General features: G+C 43.6%; 1 protein-coding gene across 1 annotated transcript in view; it reads right to left on the bottom strand.

Moving 5' to 3' along the window:
- The window catches only part of HS1BP3 (HCLS1 binding protein 3), a 375,233-nt gene that overhangs the window by 201,750 nt on the left and 158,529 nt on the right, over positions 1–14,954 (bottom strand). The window lies entirely within an intron of this gene.

Genomic DNA, 14,954 nt, shown 5'->3' with positions numbered 1-14,954 from the left:
TCGGCACACTGCATGATAAACTTATACGCAGACCAGATTATAATGCACACAAATGATAGTAATTTGCAAGAAAGGTTATTGTTGAGTGGTGACTCCTCTTTAAAGGATGTCATAGCCATTGTATAGAAGGGAGATCTGTCTAAAAGATGTGCTAGGGCAGCTACAATCCCACCAGTGCCAAGGACAAGAATAAGGATGTGGTTTGTAAGGGTACTAACGAGGCACAAGGGACTGGGAAGGTCGAGGGCAGAGATAAAACAGATAAAACCCTTGTTTGTTTCAGGATTCAGGAGCTCCAAAAGAAAGCCCATCTGCGCCCGTCCACGTCCGGACTGCGCCCGGCACCAGGAACCCTGGCTTTTGCAATAGGGAACAGGTAACTAGACTTAGCTATTCTAGAGAAACTCTGCTAAAGATTAGAGAGAGTCGGAAGCCCCCCTCTTGTATTATCTTCCCCTTTGAGGATCTCTATGAGCAGCATCAATGTTTATGCACCTCTTGTGGTTATCGTGTGCCCTTACGCCAAAACCTTCCTTGGCCGCAAATGGTTATGAAACCCACCAATAACCCTGGAAACCCCAGCCCTGGTGAAGGAGAGAGATATAGTGGTCTCCTTCTAAATGCTTGCTCCCTCATAAAAAAACAAGTTGGAGTTTGCTATCCTTTTAGCAGACTTTCAACCTGATTGGGTCCTTCTCACCGAAACCTGGGCCAATAGGGCCTCAGGACCCGATCTAGTAGACGCAATCCTGACTAACTACTCTATCCAGAGGATAGACAGGGTGGGACCGACAGGTGGAGGCCTAGCTATCGCTTTCAAATCTCATTTTAAATGTCTGATAAAATCAGGCTTCAATCTACAAACCTGTGAAGCCCTCCACTTTAAACTCATTACCTCAGCCACCTGCTCGTTTGTGGGTTTCCTGATTTATAGGCCCTCCAGGTCCTAGAACCCCTTTTCTCGGGAAACTCAAACGACTTCTAGAACCTCTTCTAGCTGAGAGGTCGATGACCATCTTGGGTGACTTTAACTTCCACCTAGAAGAGAAGGAGAACCAAGATTCAAGCACCCTCTTAGAGGCGCTTGCTAATCTTGGATTGTCACAACCAGTATCCGCCCCCACCCATAAGGCAGGCCATACTTTGGATGGGATTTTTACTAATGATACCAGATTAGTCTATCAAATAAAGATCCCTGTCTGCTGTTCCGATCACAGTGCAGTCGCCTTTGATCTCTTACCCCTTCCGACAGCTAGAAATAATAGAACTCCTCGCCTCTTGGACAAATCTAGAAACTGGAAAGGGGTCTCGGCCGAGGCACTAGCCGGAACTCTAAATAGTATACCCTGTGTTATCCAAGATGACTCTGATAGTGGGGCAGAGTCCTTTGCTACATGGGTGGAGCGTGCAGCCAATAAACGGGCCCCTCTGAAGGCAATCATACATAAAAGGTGCTCTCCATCTGCTCCCTGGTATAATGATAAGCTTAGGACGCTTAAACAAGCATGCTGCCATCAAGAGTGGGCTTGGAGGAAAACCCAAGATGAACAACAAAGAATCCTATACAAAATGAGCATTAAAGAATACAAGCTCGCACTAACTGAAGAAAAATCTAAGTATTGCCCCCATAATATCGAAAACGCCTTCTCCGCTGAAGAATTTTTTAAGCTAGTACAACTGCTTTCAGCCTCACAAACCAGAGCGGAGCTAGAGAGCTCGCAAGCGTTCTGTAACTAGTTAGCAACCTTCTTCCATTCCAAGATTATGGACATTTGCACAGGTTTTGGCCCAACCTCTATTACGCCTACAGAGTCAATTGCCACTAGTTGGCCACTATTAACATCCCAAGGGACATCATCATGTGCAAGCCAAGAGACGAAAGCTCTCTCTGTGTTTCCTACACTCTCTCCCAAATTGGCAGAATACCTCCTGAAAACGTGCTCAGGATCACCTCTAGAAGCCTGCCCTCCAGCAGTTCTCCATATAGCAGTCAATATTATAGCCGACCCACTCTGTAAATTAATTAACAATGTGATCCTATCCGGATGTTAACCTCAGTGCTGGAAGCAGGCTATCATTAGGCCGCTCCCAAAAAAAACAAATCTGGATATCACGGACTGTAGAACTATCTTCTGATCTCACTGCTTCCAGTTCAAGCAAAGATTCTGGAGTTGCTCCTTAATATCCATTTGATCAAAACTGCACAAAAGCAACACTAGGTTAATGATTCCCTGTTTGGTTTTAGCAAACATCATGGGACACAAACCACTTTAATCTCAACCACGGAGTGTATTAGGCGTCTAGTGGATGAAGGACAAGGGGTGGCTCTGATACTCTTGGCTCTATCAGCAGCATTTGATCCCATCTCAGCTACGCTGCTGTTGTATAGACTCCAAGGTCTTGGCATCTCTCATCAAGCTTTAGCCCTCTTGCCCTCCTCCCTTGGGGAAAGATCCCAAATGGTGAAGTTGCAGCACTTCTACTCAGAAGTCTTTTCCCTGCCCTGTGGAGTACCGCAGGGCTCATCTTTGAGCCCTATGCTTTTTAATCTCTATGTGGAACCCTTAGCAGCAATAATCTATTCCTTTGGAATGGAGGTAGTGTCGTATGCAGATGACACTCAAATCATGGTGTCAATCCCCAAGACCTCATCAATTTTCTCGGTAGCAGAGAACCCCTTATGTTGCATGATCCCTTGCTTAATTTGAGCCGGTGCTCAGCACCGGCACTTATTTGACATGGCCGGTGCTATAAATTTCTTTCACGTGGCAGCGATGATGAACGTAATTTTTCAAAAAGGCACCACAGGTCTGGGCAACTGTACTTTTTCCACGTTGTGTGTGCTGCTCTCTCACGCTCACCGATTCATCAAGGCATGCACCCCTGCCTGGCACACTGGTAACTGGATTTCAACTATTACTAAAAATAAAAGAGCCAGTGGGGTCTCCAAGAAGCGTCTTTATTTCTTCAGTGAACACGCCTTCCCCCTGCCTCGAGCCTTTAAGGGAATAAGAAACGGAAGAAGATTGGCGTGGTCACGCCTGTTACATGGCACGTAGGCCTTCATCAGCTCCCTATTGGATACGCAAAACCGAAGGGACTGACGGGGAGGAAGTTTGTATTTGCTCAATTTGTACGCCATCGGTTGCAGACGGAAGACAATTATACAAATTACACAATGCTTCACATCTAAAGCCCCAAGCGTGTCATTTTTAAGTGGGAGCCAGATTTGCAGCGAGTCGGCATTGAAACCATGCATTTATCGGTAAGTACTTTGGGGCTACAGTAAAAGATGAGTTTATATTACTCAAGGGTCGTCACCAGGGCGAGGAAACTGGGGTTAAATGCCTGGGGCTATGCATTAGACAAAGTGCAGGAAAAATTAAAAACGCTATTATTATTTCTTTTTTTAAAGGGAGCCTCTGAGGGCTCCAAATAAGCCTGGCGCTCCAAGGTAAATTAATCCGTCATCACGTGGCTTGTGAATATACTACGTTTTTGCAGTACAGTGTACTGGGACCTGTAGAATGGTGGGCGAGGAGAATTCTTTCAGTATTCTCCAGATGTTCAGCACATGAAGTGATGCGAGACCCAGATATTTTACTTGGTAAAGCACACCACAAGATAGTATAAACGGGAAACCATGGGTCATATGTGTATTCTTGGGAGACAATACACACGGGTGCTGTGAGTTCTGCTTGAAAAGGCTCCCTACAACTCCTTATTCTGCACAGGAAGGGCATCCTGATGGGGTTTCTTTATTGCACGTGCACCACATCAGAATATTCCACAGGTAGAGGGCCTAGCCGGCACAGTGTCTGTGGAACAATGTTGCTTATGCTGGTGGACTGATACGTTTCATTTTCAGTCTTACCCAATTACATTTCAAAAGAACATGCAAGCAAAGTAATCATTTATATTTGCTTATTATGCAACTATGTGAGTTTTCATCGTCCAGCTACACAGATTAGCAACTGCATCATGGGAAAAAAGGGTACATGCTTTTTTGTAATCCGAGAATTACTGAACATATAAGTTTGAAGCACTTTACAGCTATTATTTATACACCTATGGGTTGAAATCAGCAACTTGTGGGATGAAGTATTTTATACTCCAGGTGGACAGCAAGCCAGTCTTGGTCAAAAGCCTTGGTGTTGTTGAGTTCCCTGTTTGTGTGTTGAGGGAAGCTTTCATTGCTGCTGCTCTTGCTATGCTCTATTTGGGATCAGAAAGGTGTGCAATGATACCGGCTATATTGTTACTAATGTTTACCTGAGGGACTCTTTCAATTGTATTTGTGCTTGGGAATGTGGCTTGCATTTGAAGCTGTTGTTAGGCTTAGCATGACTGCCACATGGTTGGTTGCCCCTTGGATCTGTGACTGCTGTATCACTGACATATCATGGCAGCAACCTAATTAGTACACGCTTGGTGTTTGAAATAGGCATATTTAGTTTAGCAATCTTTTTATTACATCATTTTGCACTTATTTTAGTTTTTATTTGCTTCAGTAGTGTTACTTTCTGGGTGTCATCAAAATAAAAGGGTATATGTCATCAATTCCTGTAGTGCACCGGGCCTGTAATGTAATGTCTTCTAATATCATTGTGGGTGGGTCATAGCTCATAGGGCATGTGATATCACTTCTGCTGCTTCTAACATTTTGGGGAATTGACGTCTAGGGATTATAGATGCTGAATCAGAAGTGTATGCATTGGGGTTGTTAATCTGAGCATTGCAGGGCTGAGGCCTACTACATAACTCAACGTTGTGTAAAAACACCAGAAAAGGCAGCCTTGTTGTACAAGTTCTGTACCCTAAATCGCTGTCTCCAAATTCTCGCAGCTCTTACTCTGTTTCTTACCCTGCAGGCTCCCTCCTTCCAGACGACCTATAACCAAAAACAACACCTAGTCATGATTTAAACAGCACTGTCTTTCTCTAAGTAACGTCCAGTTTAGCTCTAGTAACAAATTAACAATATGTGGGTGCTTTCATTGCATAAACGGTGACTGTAGTTATATCGAGGGCTGCTTCCTTTTAAAAAAGCAGCAAGGTAGGGAGAGACAAAGTAAAGGCCCACACTGTCCTCTTGACTCTCATTTCCTGAACTTAATTTGAGACGGTTGTTGCAGGTGGTCACCACCAGCATTCATTTTTGGGGACTGGGACAGAATGATAGAGAAAGGCAGAAAAGGTGTAAAGAAAGAGATAGAGAAAGACTGGAAAACAGGGACGAGTGAAGAAAGCAGGGATGAAACAGATCCTGCAAAAGTAAAATAAAGTGACAGGGAACGTTTGCTGACATAAATGTCAGCCCCACATTCGACAGCGCTGGTAACGCGCTTTTGCCCATATACTTTGAGCCCCGGCACTTATTATTTTACAAATTAAGCACTGGCATGACCAAAGTGGTAGAATGGATATCAAGTAACTTTTTAAAACTCAACGGGAAAAAGACGGAAGTGATGATTTTGGGCCCCGGAGCATCAAGCTGGAACAGTAGCTGGTGGCCACACTCTTTAGGAACCTGCCCTACTTGGGAGAAAAAAGGCCAAGAACCTTGGTGTACTAATGTTCAAGTGAATCACACAATAGAAACTTGCACCTGGATTATAAGGATGCTTAAGAAATGTTCCCATTCATCCAGCAGTCTGTTCGTAAGCAGGTCGCTCTCGCCCTTGTAATGTCCAGACTGGATTACTGAAATTTACTGTACCTGGACTCAAATAAGAATCCGCAGCAAAGACTCCAGGTGGTGCAGAATGCACTGGCGAGACTTGTTCTGGACATTCCCAGGGGGCAGTCGGCTGCGAAGGGATTGGAGACCCTTCATTTGCTCACAATTAATTGGCTGGCATTCCCCAGGCAGACTCTTTCGTTCATGGCTTCAACTACAGCTCACGGTACCAAGAACCAAAAGAAAGAAATGAGGCGACAGAGCATTTTCTACGGCCGCGAGCAAACTTTGTAATACCCTGCCACAAAACATAAGGGCCATCCCTCAGCTCTTCCCCTTTAGGAAGGCTCTTAAAACCTGGCTATTCTCCTTGTAGTTATTTTCTGAATCTGGAGTACTTGTGGACTTTTTCCGGGTGGTGATCTATAGCGCCTTGGTGCCTTTGGGTAATTGCTGCACTCTTTACATTTTAAATCAATCAGTAGTAACAAATACTTGGCAAGGGATAAATCTTGTCCCATAGTGAAAGCTAAATGTTCCTATTGGTGCGTAATGGGCTTCTTTGCCAAAGTGTGTAGGAGAAAATCCAAGAAACCTAATCAAGCTGTTAAGTATGTGAGTGAGAAAACTGAATCAGATCAATCAGAAAATAGTGATGATGAAGGGGTTATTATGCATCAAATGTCCTCTGTTGAACATATGTCAGTGAACAAGTCCAAATGTGATATGTTGATTGGGTGATTGAAAATCTCAACAGTTGTGGACTCGGGATTCCTGTTCACTACTGTAAACAAAGAGGTGTGGTGTGATAGGTTTGGAGGTACGTGGGGGAATGACTTGGTTGAGCCAGGTATTCACCTTTTGACTTTTACGGGTCAAAAGATACCCATGTTAGGGTATACTGTATTCGAATTTGAGTATAGGGAACAAACCATATGGGGCAAGTTGTAAGTGTCAGAAGTGGGACCCTTAGTGCTGGCTTGGAAAGATCAAAAGGCATTGGGCATTATTTTAGACCCAAATAGCAAGGATCAGGTATTCATCAGGTTTGGAGACACCAAAACCTGATGTAAAAGAAATATGGAAGAGAGAATTCCCAGAGGTTTTTTTCTGGGGACATTGGGAAACTTAAACGATTTGTATATAAAATTGTGTCCAAGGAAGGTGCTACACCGGTGAATCATGTTATGTTATGTTAAGGAATTTTCTAAAGCGCGCGTATACTCAAGGGTGTCTTGGCGCTATCTGAGTGGGCCGGCTAGAGGCAGTATCAGAGGTGAAATAGCCAAGTTTTTATCTCCTTCCGAAATGCCATTAACAAAGGGATGGCTCTAATATGAGATGGCAGACTATTTCAAAGTTTGGCCGAGCTGTAGATAATGCTTCTGCCACCCCACTGCATCTTTTTAAATTTAGGAAAGGCTAAGATGTTAGTATTAGCAGAGCGGAGTTCTCTGTGGGTAATATATCGTTTGAAGGCCGATCTGAGAAAGTCCAGCCCGTATTGTGCATTCCTTGATGTGCAAGGCATAGGGCTTTAAATTTTGCATGGCTGCGAATAGGCAGCCAGTGTAGATCACGAAGTCCCTGGGAAATAGAATAAAATTTAAGGAGGTTGAGGATCATTCTAGCAGCGGCATTTTGAACCAACTGTAGTCGTCTCATGTGTTTTTCTAGAATGTTTAGATAGAGACTGTTGCAATAGTCCAATTTAGACAGGACTACTTCAGTAGTCAAGGTTTTCCTGTGGCTTTAAGGTATAAATGGCAGGATTTTCCTGATCAGTTTTAAGATGTAATAAGCTGAGGACGTTATAGCTGATACTTGGGGACTCCCAAGTTCTTAGCTTTGGTGATAGGAAGGGGAGGAAGAGGAAGATTCTCCTGTCACCAATTAAGGGACCAAGCTGGAGAGGGATTCCTGAAAACAATAATCTCGGTTTTACCTGAATTAAGTTTCAGGCAGTGTCTACTCATCCAGCCACTAACCGCCTTAATACAGTTTCAGCATCTTAGAGGGCCCGACGTATCATTGTTAGCAGCAGCAATTATCAATTGGGTATCATTGGCATACGATGTTACCTAGAAATTGAAACTTTTAATAAGAGGGGCCAGCTTGGCTACATAAACATTAAAGAGCGTGGGGCTCAAAGGTGATCCATGAGGAGCTCCACAAGGTAAGGAAAAGGGTGTAGAATTGAATTTCCCTAGAGCCACTGTTTGTGTCCTATCTCTAAGGAAAGAGGTGAATAAGTCCAATGCTGTACCCTTCACTCCTATTTCCTCTAGACAGTGGATGAGAGTAGTATGGTCTACTGTATCGAAGGCACCCGATAAATCTAAAAGAATCATGACTGCTTAACCTCCATTATCCACTGCCTTTCTCACCTCTTCCGTTGCTTTGACCAGGGCAGTTTCTGTGCTATGTCCTGGTCTAAAGCCGAACTGAGTGATATTTAGGAGCTGGATATCCTGAATGTATTTGGATAACTCCGCATTCATAATCTTTTCATAGATTTTAGCAGAGAGGTAATTTGAGGTATCAGTAAAGCTCAGATTGGATTTTTTTTAAGAGAGGCAGGATGAAGGCCTGTTTACAAATGGAAGGGAAAGTGCCTGTGGAGAACATAGTATTAAAGATGTTTGATAGATTCTGCGCAATAATGTCTGGAGCCAATTTCAAAATCTTTACTGGACAGGGGTTATAAGGGGAGCCAGATTCAGAAGCAGTGAGCTCACTTGTTCTGGTGTGGTAGCAGAAAACTTGAGAAACCCTGTTCACTCAAATTGAATTGTAAGAAACATTCCCCTGGGAGTAAAGCATGAAGTGGTAAATGAACAAAATAAGATGGAAAAAGGCATACTAGAACAAATTGAGTCTGAGGAGTGGATGTCTCCCTTGGTAGTTGCAAGGAAGGCTAAAGGGTAATTTTTTTTATGCATTAATTTAAGCGACCTGAATGAAAATATTGTGGTAGAAAGGTTCCCTACATAAGATTAACGAGCTGTTAGCTGACACTAAGGGGTTAAAATGGCTTTCCACTATAGGCCTATCCTCAGCTTACCAACAAATTGCTCTTCATCATGCCAGTAGGAATTTTACAGCATTTATTATGCCCTTCTGTTGTTACAGATTTGTCTGCATGCCATTTGGACTAGCCTCAGCGGCTGCGGTCTTTCCCAGGTTAATGCATAAGCTGTTCAGGGGTCATGGCGGTGTTACATACTTCTAAGATGACATTCTAGTAATGGGCAAGATCCTAAGGAAGAATGGACTGACAGCTGAAATGAACAAATGTAAACTTTGTATGAAGTCTGTAACTTATCTGCGACATGTGGTCAGTGATGTGGGAATTTTTCCAATATGCCTCCTGCAAAGGACCCGGCTCCTCCTGCACGGTGGGCTGGCTTCAGCATTCTATTCAGCCTTCCTCTTTGCATTCTGTCTATATATTTTGTATTAGCGGTGAACGATATCAGTTCTGCCTCTTTCCCTTGCTGCGGAGGGCACCTCAGGAAGCCAACGATGGCTTTGATGGCTGGATTGAAAGGATGGGACTGTCTTTTCTACCCAGCTCTTTGGCCTTAACAGCAGCTCAGCTTGATGCAGGGAAAGCAGCTGTCATACTCCCACAGAAACCAAACTGACTTCTCTATCTGGTCACCGAAGCCAACAGGAGGACAAGCCTGGTTGGGCACAGACAGGAAGGAGAAGATGTGCATAATCAGCTCACTGGGTAGCGACGCAGCGCCCATCTCCCTGCACAGAGCGGCCATGAGCACCCCGCGACTGCTGCACACCCTTTGATGGACAGGAAGCAAAACATTTTTAAAAGAGTTCTCCCAACAACAGAAATGCAAGGCAAGAGTAAGGAAACTGTACTTGAGCGGTGCTCATATGCGAAAAACGGAAGTGACTATCGCAGTGTGACCCAATTAGGAGGCAGCAAAGAAGAGCGACACTGTGTAGTGAGGATATGGACACACCTGTGGACATTGCTAAGTTAGCATGGGTTGGATATGCTTGGCCGCCATTTTGCCGCTTTTGCTCATGTTACTACATGCCACATTTCTCGTAAACACTTTGCCTGCTCGCTTTCACATGAGAACTGTCTGCATTTCACATATCTAGTTGAACACTCTGCTCTTCGTCTGTACAGCGTGTTCAAGGTCGAAAATCAAAGAGCTCTGTTAACTTGCTTTGGTCAGTCTCTTTTCTGTAGCCATAATATAGAACACAGTTGCACACCTGGAAATCTGCTGCTTTTAATATTGCATTGTATGCATGTTAAGACAGATGGAGAAACGCTTTCAAGGATAGAAGAGCTGTGCTTGTCCGAAGATATAAATTCCTGCATCTGAACTCGGAGGTATGGGGTCCCCCTGACAAAGCCTGGAGGTCTTCTATAATTATAATGAACTAGCTTCTAGCACGGGGAGGGTGGCGAGGCGCTGTAGTCCTGTTCCCACGATCATTATAATATGATTTCCCCTTTTGTTCTATATGGAATTGTAACAATGCTGATTTGTTTAATCCTATGCATTTTGTTGCTAGTATTGGCGTGTGTATTGCATTATAGAGCACGTTATTTAAAATAGACATTTTAAACTATTCCTTGGCTCTATTTACTCTTGTTGTGGACAAGTACGAGAGTTTGAGTGAAAGAGTGTTCTTGTTCCCACGTATCCTGAGAGGGACGGAGTAACATGTTCTAGGATGTCTAATCATTGGTAGCTTTGCTGTAGCATGGAGAAAGAATGAGACACTATAGCTAGTCGGATTGGGGTTCCGGCACCGAGGTGGGTATTTTGGTACACCACTTAAGGAGTCTATTAGAGAATTAGACTGACATATGTACTGTGTTACCCTTATATGGTTTTGATATGAAAGCACATATCATCCTCACTACTGATGCAGATGGCAAAGGTTTGGTGGCAGTTTTGACCCAAGTGTCGACAAAAGATGGAAGGTGGGTGAAGAATACAGTGTCAGTTGCTTCCTGTTATTTATCACCTTTGGAGGCAAAGTACTCTGTGATTGAGAAGGAGATGCTGTCTTGTGTCTGGGAAATGGGAAAGTTCAGACAGTATTTATGGAGCTCCGAATTCACAGTGCGCACAGATCGTAAGACATTTTTGTGAAGGTGATACCAACCAAAGAGTCTGCAAACGCCACTCCCCTCATAGCAAGGGCGATACTTAAGTTACTATATTACAATTATAAAGTGGAGTACACTCCTGGTCGGAAAAATAAAGTAGCGGATTTGTTTTAGGAACTCTCTTCTGGGGGGGACAAGTTCATTTAAATGAATAATTTGATGAGTGTGGCAGAGATTTGTATAGAAACTACAGCCATTTTTTTAAATGAATGGACAGAGGGTTACAAAGAAGACAACGAACTGGTGGAAATTAAAATGTTTGTTTTGGTGGGATTTCACATTAAAAGCAAACTGAGTGAAGTTGGAAAGAAATTTTAGGAGCTCAGGGATGAGCTGTATGTGTCAAGTTTCAACAATGTTTCCGCAGAAACGTCATGGACATGAAGAAAGATCCGCAACTTCCCTGAATCACCGAATTGCACCCAACAAGGTCAAAGTGACAATGGTAACCCGGGGAAGAAGGGAAACAAAACAAGGAGAGAAATATGGGGTCCCATGTCGAACTCCCAGCTGCAACAGACCCGGGCAAGACAAGGCACAAAAGCTGTAGACAAGAGAGAAGAACAGAGAAGTGGTAAGTATGCTGAAGGTTTCGATTTCTATCCCTATTCCCTCTAAAAGTGCTATTCCATACCTTTGAAATTCCCTTCTTCTAAGTCATTTAAGTAGCTGACGTTGTCAGGCATTGTCTGGGTCTGGAGGGAACAATAAGGAACTACTTAGTTAGAGGGACACTTAAATAAAAGGAGTAAAATGGTAGAGAAAGACCTATGCTGAAGTACCCACCTATAACAAGGCTTTAGTTTGCATAGTGTAATTCCCAAAGTAAATGTTTCCTAATGGCCAAACAAAATGTGTCACCTTATATTCAGGTATAAATAACTAATGTCTTTTTTCTTCCTTGTAACAGGAAACTAATCCAGGCAGAAAGAACGGATAACCACAGCGTCAGGAACACAGGATCAGATAGGTATTTTCAAGGGGCAAGAAATAAGAAATAAATGTCAGCGCCAAGCGCTGTTACCGTCTTGTTATAGTAATGCAGCTGTCTTTCTCTCTATTCTTTTGTAGGTAGCGGAGAAAATGGAGTCCATCAAGCGGAGGAGGTGCCCAAAACAGGAACACCAAGAGGAGAACCGGAAAGGGAAACAACGCCGCAACGAAGCAGGACGCAGACGAGGATCCCGAAGCCCCGGAAGTGAAGTGAAGACCCGGAAGGTAAGGGAACTTCTCCCGAATCAGGTATGCGAAGCGTTTCTGCTTGGGGTGGCTGTGTTATGAACTGTCTGGCCGGCCACCGCACATGCGTGCCCCCGTGCGTCGGCCATATTTGTAGTTTGCCGGTCCCCCCGGGATCGGCAGTTGTGACAGTCTGTCTCGGACAAAGAATTTTTGTTGAGAGGACATAAAGTTCTACCTCATCAGCTATGGGAAAGAATACTAGAAATAATGGATGAAGGACACTTAGATATAGTTAAGTTAAAACAAAAGAGTTAAGTATTCATATTGGTGGCCTGGAGTGGACTCGGAAATGGAAAAATATGTACGAGAATGCAGCAATTGTATGAATGCGGACAAGTCAAAAAAAGTGGTGAGGCCCCCATTAGGGGTAAGATAAATACCTGAAGGTCCCTAGTGGGCTTTGGAAGTAGATATTTAGGTCCCGATATGGAGTACCAAAATATATTACATTACTAATGGATTTGTACTTAAAAAGATCGGAAGTGGGTGTTCATTCCAAGGTGGATGCGGATGTAGTCATTTCATTTTTGGAGGGAATATTCTTGAGGGAAGGCCTCCCAAAGATATTGTTGAGTGATATGGTCCACAATTTGGGGCTGATAGGTTAAAAAGTTTCCTTTCTAGAAATTGAGTCCAGGCAGAGCACATAGCTGGATATCATCCTGAAGGGATCAGATGCGTTGAAAGATTCAATAGATTGATTATGGTTGGTATGCAAGCTGCAATTGATGCAGGAAAGAATTGGGAAAAGGATTGACTAAACTAATCTGGGTGTAGAGGGTCACAAATACCGTGACTGGTTATAGTTTGTTTAAAATTTTGAGAGGTTGTGAACCATTTACCAAGGATAACAATTCTAGGATGTCCTTTGAGATGGGAAGAAAATGGTCACCAGCTGTGGTTATGGAGAATCTAATGTTGGCACAAAAGACAAACAAGGAATACTATGATGAAAAGAAGGGTGTAAGGAATTCAGTTTGCAGAATGGATTAGTGTAAAATTGAACCGTACGGTTAAGAAAGGTAGTAGTACGTTTTCCCAATCACTTCAAGTATTAGAAGTGTTTGGTGGTTCTGCCACATTGTTTTTTTTTTTTTGTTTTTTTTTTTCGAGTGTAAAGTATTTATTTTAACTAACGTGCTCTAATATGCAGTATACGTGCCACAATAAGCAGAAAAATGCATTACACAAATACGGTCAGCATAGAAAGTAGTCCATAAATCATAACAGGAGCTGTCATAGTGAGAGACAGTGTAGCCTAGCCTCCCTCCCCTTGTATAGAAACATGATGATTATATTTTAGAAGATCTCTGGGTGTTATCTGCAGACCCCGTACCTCAGTCTACAGATGGTAGATCTACATCATAGGTGCTGTCATGCTCTTCTCCCTGGAAAGGTCCCTCTCCAAGTGCCCACTACCTATTCGTGTGTTGCAATATGGCCATAGTACTTATTCCCAAACAACAGCTGCATCTGTATGTTATGTCTTGGTGCCAGGGCCTGACCAGAACAGAATAACAAGGGGCATTGTTGTTCAACCTTGTTCGCAATGTTCACACTAAATCCCAGTAAACCTGCAAAGCGTGAACACAGTAGCGGGTTCTCATGTGGAAATATCAAAAGAGGCATTTGCAAAATAAACTAGTGTAGTAATGTGTGGAAAGCAGCAGACAGTCAGCAGCATGCTTATGCTAACTTAGGGAAGACAACAATGTCCCCATGATGATGCGAGATGGGTATGCTGAAACTGACAAGAGTGTGGTCTGTCAGGTCATAGGTGCTGGCTTGTCAACTGGAATGTTACAGATTGAGGAGGAGATCAAGTCCAGTAGGGATCCAGTGATGTGGATGAGTTTGGTAACGTGCTTGATGAGGCCAAGGTTTTTACAAGGGCCATGGAGTTTGGGTTGGTGTGGTCTTCTAGGTGAAAGTTAAGGTCTCAAAGGCTGGCATTAATGATGAGGAGTGTGACGAAGTCTGTGATGTTGTTGATAAAATTGATGCAGAGTCTTGGTGGTCTGCATACGAGGGTTTCACCTAGAGATAATTTGCCTGTGATGAGTATCTGCTGGTGGTAGCATCTTAGGGCTGACTAAAAGGTTTCTTTACCTGTGGTATCTTAACCTTTCCTCCATTTGTGCTCGAAGTTGCTTGCAGTGGTTTTTTGTCAGTCTGAGTTCCTCTGTGTACCAGCTTGCCTGTGGCTGGGCAATTGAGGGGAGCCTGAGTTGGCACATGCCGCAATCCAGCTGTTGAAGTTCTTTATGGCTTTCAGCACATTTGCTCAGGCCTGTGCACGGAGAGTGTAGAAGCCCGCTGCCCTTATTTGATGCTTTTTCAGCTGCTGCGGGTGGTTCTGATGGTGGTAGGTCTATGACGGTGTGGGATGGGTATGCTGGAACCGAAGAGAGTGTGATCTGTCAAGGTCAAAGGGGCTGGCTTGTCGACTGAAATGTTGCTTATTAATGAGGAAATTGAGTCCAATAGGTGTCCTGAGGTCTGGGTGAGTTTGGCAACGTGCTTCGGGAGGGTAAGGTCTCTGAGTTTTCATGAAGAGCCATGGAGTTTGGGTTGGTGTGGTGTTCTAGGTGAAAGTTAAGGTCTCCAAGGAAGTTGAAGGTTCTGGCATATATGATGAAAGGTGTGACAAAGTCTTTGAGGTCACTGATGAAACTGATGCGCGGTCCTGGTCATCTGTATATGAGGGCTCTACCTAGGGAAAAGTTGCCTGTGATACGTATCTTGAATGTCGGGTGTTCCATGTAGCTGGTGGGGTGTCAGCGGTGCAGTTGATGGCATCTTTGAATATGTTGGCAACTCCACCTCTTTTTTTTTTTTTTTTTTTTTTTTTTTTGAAAAAAGTTTTTATTGAAC

This window comes from Triturus cristatus, chromosome 6, assembly GCF_964204655.1.
Source record: "Triturus cristatus chromosome 6, aTriCri1.1, whole genome shotgun sequence".
NCBI classification, from domain to species: Eukaryota; Metazoa; Chordata; class Amphibia; order Caudata; family Salamandridae; genus Triturus; species Triturus cristatus.
The sequence above is the reverse complement of the archived record's forward strand: the minus strand, read 5'-3'. Positions and strand labels throughout refer to the sequence as shown.